Source organism: Mytilus trossulus, chromosome 8 (genome assembly GCF_036588685.1).
Source record: "Mytilus trossulus isolate FHL-02 chromosome 8, PNRI_Mtr1.1.1.hap1, whole genome shotgun sequence".
NCBI lineage: Eukaryota > Metazoa > Mollusca > Bivalvia > Mytilida > Mytilidae > Mytilus > Mytilus trossulus.
This window is the reverse complement of record NC_086380.1, coordinates 28,705,776-28,721,600: the sequence shown is the minus strand read 5'-3', so window position 1 is coordinate 28,721,600 and position 15,825 is coordinate 28,705,776. Positions and strand designations below refer to the sequence as shown.

The window sequence follows — 15,825 nt, the reverse complement described above, 5'->3', positions numbered from 1 at the left end:
ATTACCGATCATTACTCAAGGTTAATATTTTTACGGCGGCTCATTTTATTTTGGCTTAAAAATAAACACAATTGACAAGTTTCTTTCCCCTGCATTCTTGATCGCACAAGTAAATTGCACGTTGGTCTCAAAAAAGACATTGATACAATGCAACACTTGCCGTCAGTATTTGAAAATATTGATTAAGAAGGTATAGAAAATTAATTCACGCACACTATTATCAACCACAGGCCTAAATCGTTAGTCCGCAAACAACGAGCAGGGTGATGAAAACCCAGCACTTTGAACGGAAGCAAGTTAACTCGTACCAACGGAAACTCGTACCATGTTAACTCGTACCAAAAAAGTTAACTCGTAACACAGGAAAGTCGTACCACTGCAAACTCGTACCATCAAAAATATATAAAATATTAAGAATATTTTTTGTAAACTTAATAAAACTAATGTTGAATTACTTGAATTTTATACTGGATTTTATAGACAAAAATACGATTTTTTTTTCTTTTTTTCTAAAAAGCTTTATTTTTTAAGCTGATCTTTCAAAGTAGTTATAATCCAGAAGAAAGAAAGAAAATTGCTTTAACTGTACCTTAAGTTGAATATCTATATCCAAATTAAATTAATTAATGCTGTAATCCATGATCACACATTGAATGCTTTGTTTACAATTGTTGAAAGCCATGTGCTTTTTGGCGGGAAAATTCGGGAACAGGAAACGGTTACATTTCATTGTAACTTGCTATTTATAAAAAGTAAGAATTTCATTTTGGAAATCATTTTGATTAACTGCTAGGATTTATTCATGAAAAATTACTTTGGAATGATTAAAAATTAAATTCAATAATTATCAGTAAAAGTTTAAAAAAGTCTTTTCATAAGAGACAACAAAGCAAATCTGCCACGGTATTTTCTATCCAAATTTTTATAGACAGGGAACATTAGCTACAAATTGGTCATTGTTCTTTCAAATTATATACATTTTACAGACTTGAGAGGTATTGAGTGAAAGTAAAAATTACATACATCATAAAACACCATTTAAATGCATTTAAATAAGTTGGTACGAGTTAGCAGTGGTACGAGTTTGCAATGGTACGAGCTTTTGTAAAGTGGTACGAGTTGACGTTGGTACGAGTTTACAATGGTACGGGATAACTATAATTCCTTTGAACACAGCCACCGACATGCTGTGAATTTGAAAAGCTTCCCAAATTAGTAACACAGGCACTAGACGTTCTGTCAATAGTATAAAAACATTTAAACCATTCCTATTGTAAGCGATAAAACTAAATTTATATCAGGGTGATTGAAATGAGGAAAGGAGGGGGGGGCCTGATAAGGAGTTCAGGGCCCCCTTTTTTGTGGGAAAAATATATTCACAACCAAGAGGGAGTGAAGGAGGGGTCCTGATCCTGCACTCCCGAAAAACATGAAATTCCCAAAATAGTATACATTTTGTAATATAAAAACTTTATATTTTTCAGCTGTGTGTAAAAGTGAATGTTTAAATGGAGGCTCATGTAGAGGACCTGACTACTGCGCATGTCCACAAAACTTTACAGGTCCTTTGTGTGAACTAGGTAAGCAAGAACACAAGGATGGTAGTCAACTTTATTTTATTAGAAAAAAATATTTAGAAGTTATTTATCCCCTTATATTGGGGGTAAGAAAGAAGGGAGGAGTTTTAAATACTAAAGAACCCAATGGGATTTTATTTACTAAAACTTTCAAATGAATATATATACGTCATGATATAACTTGTAAACTGTAAGAGATAATTTAAACACACGTCATAGTCTACAGAAATGATGCTGGCACAATAAAACAAATCACATGAAATATAGGGTGAGTCCCTGGGGGTTATCCATGCCCCTCTGATTTGAGAATATGCTATTATTTTGTAAACGGTCCAGATCTCCACCCCTAAACCATACATATTCTTGAATGGGACGATAAAACAAATCAATTAAAATTAAAGGGAAGTCCCTGGGGGTCACCCCACCCTGTTCAATCTGAGAATGTGTTATTATCATGTTAACAGTCCAGATGCCCACCCCTATACCATGTATATTCTTGTATGGGACAATAAAACTAATCAAATGAAATTAAATTGAATGAGGGGGGGGGGGTTACCCTACCCCGTTCAATTTATGAATGTGCTTGTGAGTGACAATGATCCCCACCCCTAAACCAAATATATTCTTGTAGGGGACAGTAAAAATAAATGAAATGAAATAAAAGGAAGTCCTGAGGGGGTCACCCAACCCGCTCTTTTTTGAAAACTTGTATACGGTCAAGATCCCCATCCTAAACCATGTATAGTCTTGTATGTAACAATAAAACATATCAAATGAAATATAGGGAGAGTTCATGGGGGTCAACCCCACCGCCACATGTTTGAAAAACTTTTAAACCATTGAGATCCTCAGTCGTAAGGTGGAAAAATTTCTGGATCCCTGATCCCCACTCCTAAACCATATATAATCTTGTATGAGACAGCAAAACAAATCAAATGAATATGGGACCATAGGAATGGCGAGTTATGGAAGCTTTGTTTGGGAGATTTTGTAACAACATCCTGTTACAATTACTTCTTGTTTGAACATAATTTTGGTTTTTATTATGCATGTCTTTCATCTACATATTTGGAGAAAAAGACTCATAATCTGTCATATTGCAAGTTGAACCTTCTTTAGTAGGCCTATCCCCAACAGAGACCAAATGATGCACAAGTAAGGTATAGATAACAATATGAATTCAACTATGAGCAAAAGCCATACCAATGGCAGATCCAGGGGAAGGATTCCAGGGTGGAAAGTTCAACTTGGAACCCCCCTTTTTTTAGGACAGTAAATGCATTTGAATGGGAAAATATAGTTGGAACAACAACCCCCCCTCCCCATCCTTCTGTCTTGGGTTGGGAACCCTCTTTTTAAAATGACTGGATCCGTCTAGGCATACTATCTAGCTAGCTATAAAGGCTTTAAAATATGAAATAAATCAAACAAGGAAATTAATGGTGTAGATATGGTAGACAACTGTTTTGAATTTTTAAAAAAGCCTTTAATAACAATGTTAAATTTTGTGTGCATTTATTTTTGCTTACTTTCAATAATCATGATAATAAACAAAGTTCAGTGATTGATTATTTTAATTAAGAAAAATATGCATACATGTTATAAAATGGGAAGTTGAAACTGGGTTGTTGTCAAAGAGACAACAACCCAACCAAAGAGCAGACAACGATCAAAGGTCACCTATGTGTCTTCAATGCAGTGAGAAAATTTCGGCACTGGTCTTCAGCTCATAAATAAATCAAAAATGAGAATGAGATACAGCTTTCAGTTGCTAATAAAAACCTCACAATAACATAAATAAGTTCTGAATATCAGAATATACAGTATTGCAACATTCTCTCAAAATTTACACATGGAGCTGAGAAACTAAAATTAATCATGCTAATTTAACATTTAAGTCCTTGAATTCAATCTTAATATGCATACTCCTGTACAAAGGAATATAAGTATGCAATAGTCATATATGGTCTTCAAAAATTAGAGTATTGATGCTATTAATTTATGACAAGATCTTAATCAAGTAATAATTTTGGTTTGCTTTAATATTTTGGAGGTTAGTATGACCTTCTTTTTTGTGATGATGTTTTAGTTTTAAGTTTGAAAAAATTGTTTGTACCAACAAAAATAAAAACACAAACATGACAAAGTTAATCTAGAATTATGTTTTTATCATTTTTTTATGTTTAGGTTGTCAGCAAGATGAAAAGAATAAATATGCAGTTAAAAGTCAAAATGTGGATAAGCTTCAAAGTTCAAGGTCCTACTTTTGCAGATTTTCATATTTTGCATGAATGAATTTAAAGTTTATATCATGGACAGCAGTGAAAGAAAAAAAAAATCTTTTCAATTTTCCTGCTACAAAGGATAAATGTAAAGACATCTTGTTTTCGGTAAGTTTTAATTCTGTTCTGTTTTTTTGGGGCTCGCTGGTCTTAACCATTTTTTTTTTATTTAATATAGGATTTCGCTATATTTTTCTTTATTTAATATAGGATTTCGCTATATTTTTCTTTATTTAATATAGGATTTCGCTATATTTTTCTTTATTTAATATAGGATTTCGCTATATTTTTCTTTATTTAATATAGGATTTCGCTATATTTTTCTATCTAAAAAGAACTTATCTTAAACTTAAAATGGGGTCACTGTTCTCTCGATCACAATCTGCCTTCGATGAGTTATAAAAGATATTTCAATTTTAATGCCCAAAAAATGGCATTTTTACACCAAAGGGAGATAACTTGAAGCTTTTTCAATGAGATCTAGAAATTTAAAAGTCACCTTGGGCCAACATGAATTGATTTTTATGCCCAACCTACGATAGTAGAGGGGCATTATGTTTTCTGGTCTGTGCATCTGTTTGTCCCTCTGTCCGTTCGTTCGTCTGTCTGTTCGTTCATCCATCCGTTCGTCCGTCTGTCCCGCTTCAGGTTAAAGTTTTTGGTCAAAGTAGTTTTTGATGAAGTTGAAGTCCAATCAACTTGAAACTTAGTACACATGTTCCTTATGATATAATCTTTCTAAATTTTAAACCAAATCAAACTTTTGACCCCAATTTCATGGTCCACTGAACATAGAAAATGAAAGTGCATGTTTCAGGTTAAAGTTTTTGGTCAAGGTAGTTTTTAATGAAGTTGAAGTCCAATCAACTTGAAACTTAGTACACATGGATATTATCTTTCTAATTTCAATGCCTAATTATATTTTTTATCCAATTTCATGGTTTATTGAACATGGAAACTGAAAGTGCGAGTGGGGCATTCGTGTACTTTGGACACATTCTTGTTTTGAATTATTTTTGTACCATATGATAAAGTAACAAAATTCTACTAAATGTAACTGATAAAATTTGTAATCCTGGTAATGAAAAATAAGTGTTTAATTTTTTTCTGAAAATCTTATACCCGTGAGCCTCCTTAATAGTCATGGTAGTGTTTGTGCATTCATCTGTCCAGTCTTTCCTCTAAATTGTATTCTCTTTAAATATTGGTGAGTGATCGTCATGAATTTCAGTAAGTTACTTGTGGATTTACATGTAAAATACTCAAAATTTAGTACTTATATTAATGGGATTTTAGCATGACATCCTGTCAAATGCTCGTTAACCGTGTTTATATTCCAGAACATATGAGTATTTGTACTGTACACGTACAATCTGCCCAATTTTAAGAAGTTGGTCAAGTTTATTAGAAACAAATTTACATTACAGATCAATATAACTGAAACCTTTTAATAGATTAATACAAAAAGTTAAATTTGTATTAAGTTAAAATTGAAATAAAAACACATGTTTGGTCCATCTGGTACTAGACAGTACAAGTATACTCAAATGGTCTGACTGTCATACTGTATGCATATGGTCGGACTGTAAGAGTATACTTATATGTTCCAGACTGTAAACATACGGTCCAAATACTGATATGGTCTGGAACATTAATATACATTCTTAAAATTAATATCAATCACATTGGTGTTTGTGAACTTGGCAATAAGTTATTCAATAGATCTATTATGTTTTGGGATATCAAAAATATCTCATTTTTAATTTTAATAAAGAGGAAGATTATTGATGTATGTATAACTGTATATAAAAATGAGACAGCAAGCCAACAACACAAAAAATAAGGATAAAACAATATCAAATTTTTGTAGAAATGTTATAATTTCCAATATTCCAAAGAGTTCTAGTTTTTTTTTTATTGAAATAAAGTTGAACTGTCAGAACTTCAAAAGCTTCAGGAAATGTTATTTCTTTTGTCTGAGTTTTGTAAAATTGCGTTTTGTAAAATATATTGCGAATTTTTATGAATAATGGAATGGTATCATAATTGTCTAAAGTTTTAACATTGACCTTTTTATATATAGCTTGGGAAAATACCCAAATGTTATAAAGAAGAATAAAATAATTGATTTTTATATAGTATTAGAATAAGAAGATGTGGTATATTGATAATTTGACAACTCTCCATCAGAGACCAAAGGAAGTAGGCGGTTAGCAACTGATGACCATGATGACACTGGACAACCTTTAACAATCAGTAAAATCCATACCGCATAACTATTTTTATTGAAAATCATATTAAAGAACACTACATGAATGCTAACAATTTTGTATAATCAATAACTTCAATTTTTGTTGGTTCTTTTTCAGAAGGATTGAAATGCATCACCTAGAATAAATGAAGAAAACATAGAAACAAGACCAGAATACATTCAAAGACAATGTTGGATCAGTTATTATTTTCATCAAGCAGTCAATGATTTAGAGTTCTTTAAAATACCAAACGATCTTGAAACCACAATAATGTCAATGTTCTTTGCTGAATGACCAAAAAGTGGACTATACAAACACACAGTGCTTGATGATAAGAAACTATTAATGTTTTGTGTGGAGGGATATTGTGAAAAAAATACATTTACTTAAATAGCTACTAGTATGTTTAGCCAATAATAGAGTTTTTCACTGATTTCAAATGGTAAATAATTGTGTTTCGAAAAAGTATTCTATTATTCATAAATAAACATATATTGATACTTACAATATCTTCTTTGTTGTTCAAAAGTTAAGTTTTGAACAGTTATAGAACAATATGTTGAATTAACATTTTCAAAGAAAAAAAGATATATTCAATTTAAAAGATTCATCTTATAACAATTTACTACCAAAATAGAATATATTGTAACATACACATTACTGTATATTTTTATCTATATATTTATAATTAAAATCCCATAGGATTTTAATTTGTCCCATGGGATATTTAAAATCCCATGGGATAATTATAGTCCCATGGGATTTTTTTTGTCCCATGGGACAAGAAATATCCCATGGGACTACAATAATCCCATGGGACCAAAAAAAATCCCATGGGATTTAACCAAAATCCCATGGGATAATGGTAAATCCCATGGGATTTTGCCCTGTCCCATGGGATATTGAAAATCCCATGTTTTTATAAATCAAATAGCAAAATAAATATAATAGTAACAGTACAAAACCAATGAAATTATTGAATCCCATGTAATTCCGCACATTTTGGCTATATACATGATACTGTAGCTCTTATTTGAGGCGGCGGCGGATTTGCAAATGAGTGTTTTGCAAATTAAAAGTGTCCAGTGTTTAATAATGCATGATACAAGAAAATCCTTAGTTTTTCGAACAATTCAAAGTTTAGTAAACAGGAAATTTATAAAAACCATTGTTATAAAATTTTGGCTCTCCCACTTTTGGTACAAAATCTGACAGTACTTCCAAATCCAACAGTTCAGGTTATGCAAGAAATACAAGAAATTCATAGGATGGAAAACCAGACAAAATAAAAAGGAATGTTTTTTTTAAATATTTATGATGAGGGAGGTTTAAAATTCCCTCATATAGAAAGTTTTTCTATGTCCCTTAAAATGTCATGGCTTTATAAATTGCTAGAGCCCTTGAATGTTTCCCCATGGAAAGTTTTATTATTGAGCTATATAGAAAAATATTGAAGGTAATAAAATATTGTGCCTGACAAAAGAGGGTTTGGAAATATTGCAAAAATGTTAAACCTTTTTGGAGGGACATTTTTCTTAATCTGGCTAAATTGAAGCCAGAAAAGGTGAAAGATGAGAACAATCCCATAATATCCTGAGTCAACCAATTTGCCTGAATATTAACATTAAAAGATGTGGAAAGCTACTTTTTTTTATAGTAATGATGGTATATGTTTTTATAAACGATCTAATCTCAGATGGAAAAAACATACTGACATTTGAGCAGCTTAAAACATAGTATGCAGTTAAAACAATTTTGTTGAATAGTATGGTCTTGTTAGTGCCATCCCTGATATCTGGAAGAAAACAATTTCAGATCACAGTAGATTAGATATGATTGAAACATAGAATTGTATACACAAACTCTTTTCTTTATAAATGTGGTTTAACAGAAATAAAAATGTGCACTTTTTGCACTGAAACCAAATAAAGTTTATTGCAATTTTTTTGGGAATGTATATACAGCAAACATATTTGGATAGCACTTCAAGTTTTATTATTAAAATGTGAATTGAGACTTAAACCTATAGAGGCAAACGATGTTATTTTTGATATTGGGGAAGTTTTTGACCCATATAATGTTGATTTTAAACTTTTATATTTATATCTGTAAAAGAAAACATTCGGTGAAAGGTAGTATTGCATATTTGAAATACTGTACAAGATAAATAAAGGCAACAGTAGTATACCGCTGTTCAAAACTCGTAAATCTATAGACAAAAAACAAAATCGGAGAAACAAACTAAAACTGAGGGAATCGCATTAAATATAAGAGGGTAACAACGACATTTAAATGTAACACACACAGAAACAGACTAAACATTAGACAAAATCCGATGAGAATAACAAATATAACATCAAAACCAAATACATTAATTTTGAATAGAAAGGTACCGTAACACGTCTTATAGTAATGTGAACTCACACTCAAATATAACAGAACACGAACGACACAACAGAAACACAACGTTAAAATGTTACACACACAGAAGCTAGCTATAATATATCAATGTCCATTTTCCTGACTTGGTACAGGACATTTTTAAAGAAAAAAATGGTGGGTTGAAATGGTTTTGTGGCATGCCAAACCTCCCTCTTTTATGGCCATGTGAAATCTATAATACTACAATTACGAGGTTCAATTTGTCAGCCGTCATCACGTAAAAACGACGAATCAAAGAATTCCACCTTATATATAACTAATATAGTACAAAGGTGTAGATTAAAAATTACACCACTCCAGGCCCTTTTGTTTTCCACGTAATTAATATTACCAATAATTGATAAATTCCGGTTAGACGGGCTCAAACAGAAAGATTTCAAAGCAGAGAAAACTGTGATAACTATCTTATAATCGGCATGACTTTATCAGATGACAATACTAATACAAAAATAAGTCTTGCGCATAGTTATATACTTTAATTCAGTCACGGACCCGCGATATCACGGGTGTGTTCTAGTATAACATTAAAATGACAACACAACATTACAGGACTACAATACAAATAAATAAGAGAACACAATTGACGAAGATACACACGAATAATAGCTCACAAAAGGCAACAGATTTAAAATTTTAAAACGCTAGAAGTGCATTTTGCCCACATTAGACTTACTAGTGACGCCCAGATACAAAAGTTTAAAAGCCAAAACAAGTACAAAGTTGAACAGCATAAAGGACCAAAAGTGCACAAAAGTTGTGTAAAAAAACGGCCAGGGTTTTCTGTTAGGTATCAGAACATCCCTATTATCTAGAATAATTTAAAATTTTGCAAACAGTAAATTTTATAAAATGACTATATACAAGAATAGAACAACATACGGTAAATGTCTTATCGCCTACACTAAAAGAATATATAGATAAAATGGTTGTCATTACATTCTTTCCTATGTGATTTAAATATTTCATAGTTATATTTTGTTTTATGTTTTGCTATTAAGAAATGATGTAATATAATGATATCTTTAATACCATACTTAAAACTGTACAGGTGTGTAATCCTGCTTGATTGTTTTCTGTCTTTATGTCAAAAATAAACAAATTACAAAAAAAAATCAAAATAACATGGTGGCAAAATCGGAATTTAATTGTTTGATTTTCCGATCATTCCTTATTTTGTTAGTTAGTGTATATATATCATGTATATACTCTGTTAATCTTAAATTACTAGTTATCATATATGTGAATAAATTTGTTCAAAGATTGGCAAATAAGATATATTAATGTATATTCAGTTTCCATTTTTTAATAACATTTTCATAACGAAATACACTCTTATTTCCCTTGTCATAATTTCTACAAAACGCTTTTTTACCATCAAAGTCTACATTATTTGAAATATTTTAGCTATAATAAATGTCATAACTTGCCTTGCTGTCACAAGTTTTAGTTTGAACGGACATTATTTGACAATTGGACACCTGTATGTATCAAGTGTCATTTCTTTTTATTGAACAAATGTATGGAAATTCACAAATTAACGCAAATACGTTTACATTAAAATATTTACCACAGGAGAAAGTGAAATAACCAAAAATACCGAACACTAATATGAATTCAATGGAAAGACCCTAAACAAATGGTAAAACAAAAAGCTCAAAATTAACAGTCTCTTAAATTTTTTTTTTTATCTTTAACCAGAATTTAATTTTAAATATTGTTATCAAGTGTAAAAAGGGCATAGTTTGCAACCCAATTACGTTGCATGTGCGATATAAGCCGACAGACAATACCAGTTATGTGATCAGGTAATAGTTTTAGTACAACAGAACATTGCAATTTTAATAAATCATAAGTTTTAAACTATATGCATGTTTAAAAATAAAAAAAATAAATTTCAGTTGTTCTTAAATTGAAATGTTGAAAGTCCAATTGACAATTAAACATTGCCTCAAAACCAGATCAGTAAAATAGCGGAAACTAGAATATCGTCTCGTACATAAACACGCCATTTTCCAAATTACAAGCTCAAGAATAAGACATAGATAGCCTTGCAATATGCCCGACACGCTTTACTACTCGACCAACTAGGCTCTTAAAATAAAGCTCGCGGTGGCCAGGTGTTACCTTTCCTCGTCAGTTTTTATATAGCGTCGTAAAACAGTAAATGATATTACGTAGAGTTGTCACTGGCCCAGACGTACTGATATATTTATATACTTATGTTGTGTTCACACGACATTTGAATTCGATTTGCATTAACTGATTCGAATTAGTTTAATACGCATTATAACGTTTTACGTCCGAACGTAAGTTCTAATTCGAATTGCAATGCGCGTCAAATTTGCTACTTTAAAGAAGATTTGGTATGATTCCCAATGAAACAACTATCCACAAAAGACCGAAAATGGGTCACTGTACGGCTTTCAACAATGAGCAAAGCCCATACCGCATAGTCAGCTATAATAGGTTTTATCATAATTTAATTCGAATTACAATTTAGAACATGTCCATAACACAGTTTAAATCGAATTAATGCGAATTAACTTATTCGTATTGACGAAAACGGATTTTTAATGCGAATTGAATAATGCGAATGAGCCAAGAGTGTGTGAATGCGATCAGCGAACTCGATTCGCATTACGTTTCAATTCGAATTTAACGCACGTGTGAACGAGGCATTTTATATAATAAGTAAGATATATTAATGCCGACTGAACGTTATTTTTATATACATTGTTAAAGATCGTATAGCTGCCTATATTTGCTTATAGTCACTTCATTTGTTTTTTGAAGGGCAGTTGTCTCATTGACAATTATACCACATCTACTTTATTTTATTTATCGGCTATAAATGTACATGTATATGCATCCTAGATTCATTTACATGGTACTGAATCCTGATTATTAAAAGAAATGTCTAACTATAGTCATTATTTATCGCCTTCACGAAGATATTCTAAAAGCTAACCAATAACATTTGTACATGTGTTTCTAGAAAACATCTTCAAATGTATTACTGGGATCTGTGGTTGTTCAAATTTTTGTCCTTCAATGAATGGTTCAGTCACATTTGCAATCATAATTCACCTGCTAGTAATGCTTGGCATTAGCTTTCTACGTGTATCTCTTGAAGAAGAGATTTCTGCTATTAAGTCTTCATTTTTTTCTATGTCACTATCCCATTGACGTATAACACGTTACTGCTTTGTTACCACTTACTAAAAGATCACTAAATTAAACTAGTCAATTAATTCATTTTGTAATTACATACAAAAAAACCGTCAAAATTTCATTGATCTATATAATAAACCTTGAGTAGCACATTACAAAACACTACACAAAATTTTGGTTACGTACAAAAAGGTTAATGATATTTTTCTCGATTATTTTAAACATTGCATAAATCCATATATCTTATACATTTTAGTTACTTTATTTATTTACGTAAAATGCGCATTATACAAGTTCATGATTAACTGTCAATATTTTGACAATTATTGGAGATTAATTTATATACCATTTCAATTTAGTTAAACTGATACACATGATAAATAGATAACGAAATTACCAATTAATTTCCCCAGTCTGTGTATTTTGAACCGATGTTGCATATCTTCCAAGGATAACCCACGAATAAATTTCAGCATTGAATTGTAAAAGTATAAAGTAGTTCAGATGTAAATGATTACTTTGAAAAGTGATTTTTCAGAAATCCGAAAATAAACATTCGATTTGTCGGATGTAACTTGTATTCCATATAATGTCGGTCGTTCTGGCAAATTGTCAAAAGGCATTTGTTCTCAAATGTGTCAACAACAAATAAAATGTAAATTCTTGTAAAAATATAATTCAAATGACAAAAGTAAAGGAATTGAAATATCATTACTACTTGATTGTGTACGCATTTTACTTTTTTGAATCGGTTACAACGTTTATGATATAAGTGCCAAGTGCCTCCCCCCCAAAAAAAAACACCCAAAAAAAATCACAGGAACAGACTTCGTGTTCTTCATGAATATTGATAGTCTCGTCAAATCATTTCAAGGATTAATTTCAAAATATGATTTTTCTCTTTGGTTATTAATAATAAAAACAAAATTTCACACATTTCAATGTTCGGCAATGTTGTCTAATTGGTTAAACATTGTTGTTACGTTATTTTTATTATTGTACCCGTTCTTTATTTCAGTGATTGGACTATCAATAACTGTAAGAAAATATTATGTTACCTTAAAAGGGGCACTAGCTGTCTAATTCATGTTCATCGATTTGACTCAAATTCTCATATTTGATTTATAACAATGTAAAACATTTATTCAAATTATAAAAATTCTAATATAAACAATATACTGGGCATGGGTTTGATAATATTTAGCTTCTTTTCGTGTGTATTTTAGTCTAGACGCCAACTTTTAACTATCGAGTTGAAATCTGAGGACCTTCGATTGCCATATAAGCAATATAAACATAAATACAGATATAAATAGATAGCAGACTCGTGCAATTGGAATTTTCTAGGTCTATTCAATTTCATATTATAGATTAAAAATATATGTTAATCATCGTTTTTACCTGTATAAGAATGATGTTATACAGAGCGAATCAGTTAATCAAATGATTTACCTTTGTTTCACCTGAATGTTGACAAATTTCACATGAATACGGATTCAATAAGATCGAAAAATTCACTTGCAAGTGAATAATTCATCATAAATGTTTTTTTTAAGATAATTTTAACAAAATTGAACCATACTGTCTGTTAACTAGATGTAATATTTCACTATTTCACTTTGATGAATTATTGAACAAAAAAAATCATATTTCATATATTTATATATCTCGTATCTAGTGCCCCTCCAATATCTTTTTAAGAATTATTCTCCTTTTTCTTTAAGAGATTGGGCAGCTGGAGCTAGTATAATTGATTCCTTCAAGTAAATACTAATTCAAGAACTGAAAAAGATCAAATCGCACAATTTATTTCTTCATGTGAAAAAATACAACGAAAGAACAATTCACAAATACACAAAAAACATTTTAATGCAATAATATTGCCAATTATCAATAATGTTCTCTTGAAAAAAAAATAACTCTTTCAAATTGATTTTGACACTTCCGATACTTATTTTACAGTCCTTTTTCTTGTATTTTTTGGTTGTCTCCTATATAAATTTGTTTGGTAGACAATGCTCCTTGTAACTTTTGATTTTTGTTGCTTTTGGGTATTTCTTTTTGTAAAAGATTTCTCTTCGGCCATCTGTGGATATTAAAATCGGCATTCAGTGTTGAACTTGATGAATATAAGCAGAAAAAAGGAACACTTTACCACAGTTATCTGTTGAAAAAATCAATCAGGTGTTCGATTCGAACTTTGTTCGTAGTGAAATTTTTTAAACAGATATACTCTTTAGGAATTATATAAACATAACTATTTGATTCGAATTTGGGTAAACAATAATCGTCTCTTGCAAGGAAACCACCGAGTCAAGATAAATTTTGGTAAACGACGAAGGAAAGAGAGGACTTCCATCATACTGTCATACGTGGAAATTTTGAACTATATTTTTGTCATGTGAATTAGGTGAACAGGTTGGAGGGATTTGTTCATCTCCTGTCATTTTATGTTTTTTTTCTCATTCACTTACTTTTTAATAAGAAATAAAACCTCAAAAGAAATATGTATTTAATAGAAGATGACACCATTTTAAATTATATGTATATAAAACTTCTTACTAGTATTATAGCTGCTTTAACACTATATCCTCTTCGTTGTCCTTACTGAAATCGAATATATCTGAATACACATTTGAATTAAATCCAAAGAACACAACACAATCACTAATTTCTTCGTTTTTTGCATAAAGAATATACTTCCATAGTCTTTAACCATTTTGAAACACAAAATGCATGTGAATGTATTTACGGAAATTAGTACGCCGCTAGATTAAAACTGACGTGGAAAGGTAACACATGCCCACCGAAAGCTCTTGTTTTGAGAGCCCAGGTGGTCGTGTGGTCTAGCAGGACGGCTGCAGTGCAGGCAATTTGGTGTCACGATATCACAGTAGCATGGGTTCGAATCCCGGCGAGGGAAGAACCAAAAATTTGCGAAAGCAAATTTACAGATCTAACATTGTTGGGTTGATGTTTAGACGAGTTGTATATACATTATGTACACAGCCATGTATCACCATCATTGATGGCGATCCGATGGATACATCTGTTGTAGGGTTGTCACTGACTCAGACGTATTTACGGAAATATATATATATTGTAGTCCTAGCGAACGCTAAATGCATGATTCGAATACACGGTGTCTGCATGTACTTGAAGCAATACTATACGTTTTATGTATATATAGATATGTATATGGGTCGAATCCCGGCTATGGAAGAAAAAAAAATCTTCTGCAAATTTTCAAATCTAACATTGTTGGGTCGATATTTAGACAAATTATATATACATTTATATATAAAGAATTGAATCATTATCGTATACGGTATATAAAAAAATGTTGAGTTACATTGCTGACAAATAAAAAAACACCGTTGAGTATAAAATAGTAATATACCATCTTCACATGCTTATAACACATGTCTAATGTGTATATCAATATTCGCCTTCGTGACAAGGTCATGAATGTAAGACCACGACTATTGAAATTATATTTTTATAGCGGATGTGGTCGTGTGGTCTAAAGCGCTAGACATGAGGTTTAGCGATTGGTGCTGTAGTGTATCAACTGTGTGAGTTCCAATCCCGTTGAGGGACATACATTTTTCAGCATAAACATTTAGTTGTAACACTTTTGGGTATAATTATCAGACTTCATATATACTAGAACACACCCGCAAAATCTCGAGAATTTAGAGCCTGGTAAAAAGTATGTAAACTGTTTTAAGATTTTAAAGATTTTATAACTGTAGAATTTATCGAAAGGTATCAAAAGTCATTATATACCTGGGGACAGAAAATTTTGTTTAGCCCTCCCTCCTTTTGCTTCTTCCTTTTTGCTGTATACTTTAAGCATACATATACAATGTACTTTTAATAAAGTGTATTTGCTATTTTAATCTATTTACTATTAATTCCAAGTTAACTCTCCAGGGCGGATGGATACTCTCTAAGATATAATATACCAGTGACCGCCGTGTATGCGTGGTAGTAAACTTGGAATTGATAGTAAATAGCAAATAAATGTATATATGCATGCTATGCTCATAGTATAAAGAAAAACGCAAAATAATTATCCTGTCCCAAAGTAATTGTGAA

At 31.1% G+C, this 15,825-nt stretch overlaps 1 long non-coding RNA gene across 1 annotated transcript; it reads left to right on the top strand.

The window, feature by feature from the left end:
* Window positions 1-135: 135 nt before the first annotated feature.
* LOC134680771 (uncharacterized) lies at window positions 136-6,567 on the top strand. Its single transcript, XR_010100504.1, has 4 exons — window positions 136-190; window positions 1,485-1,580; window positions 3,765-3,967; window positions 6,229-6,567. It is a non-coding gene; the product is annotated as an uncharacterized LOC134680771 (long non-coding RNA).
* The last annotated feature ends 9,258 nt before the right edge of the window (window positions 6,568-15,825 follow it).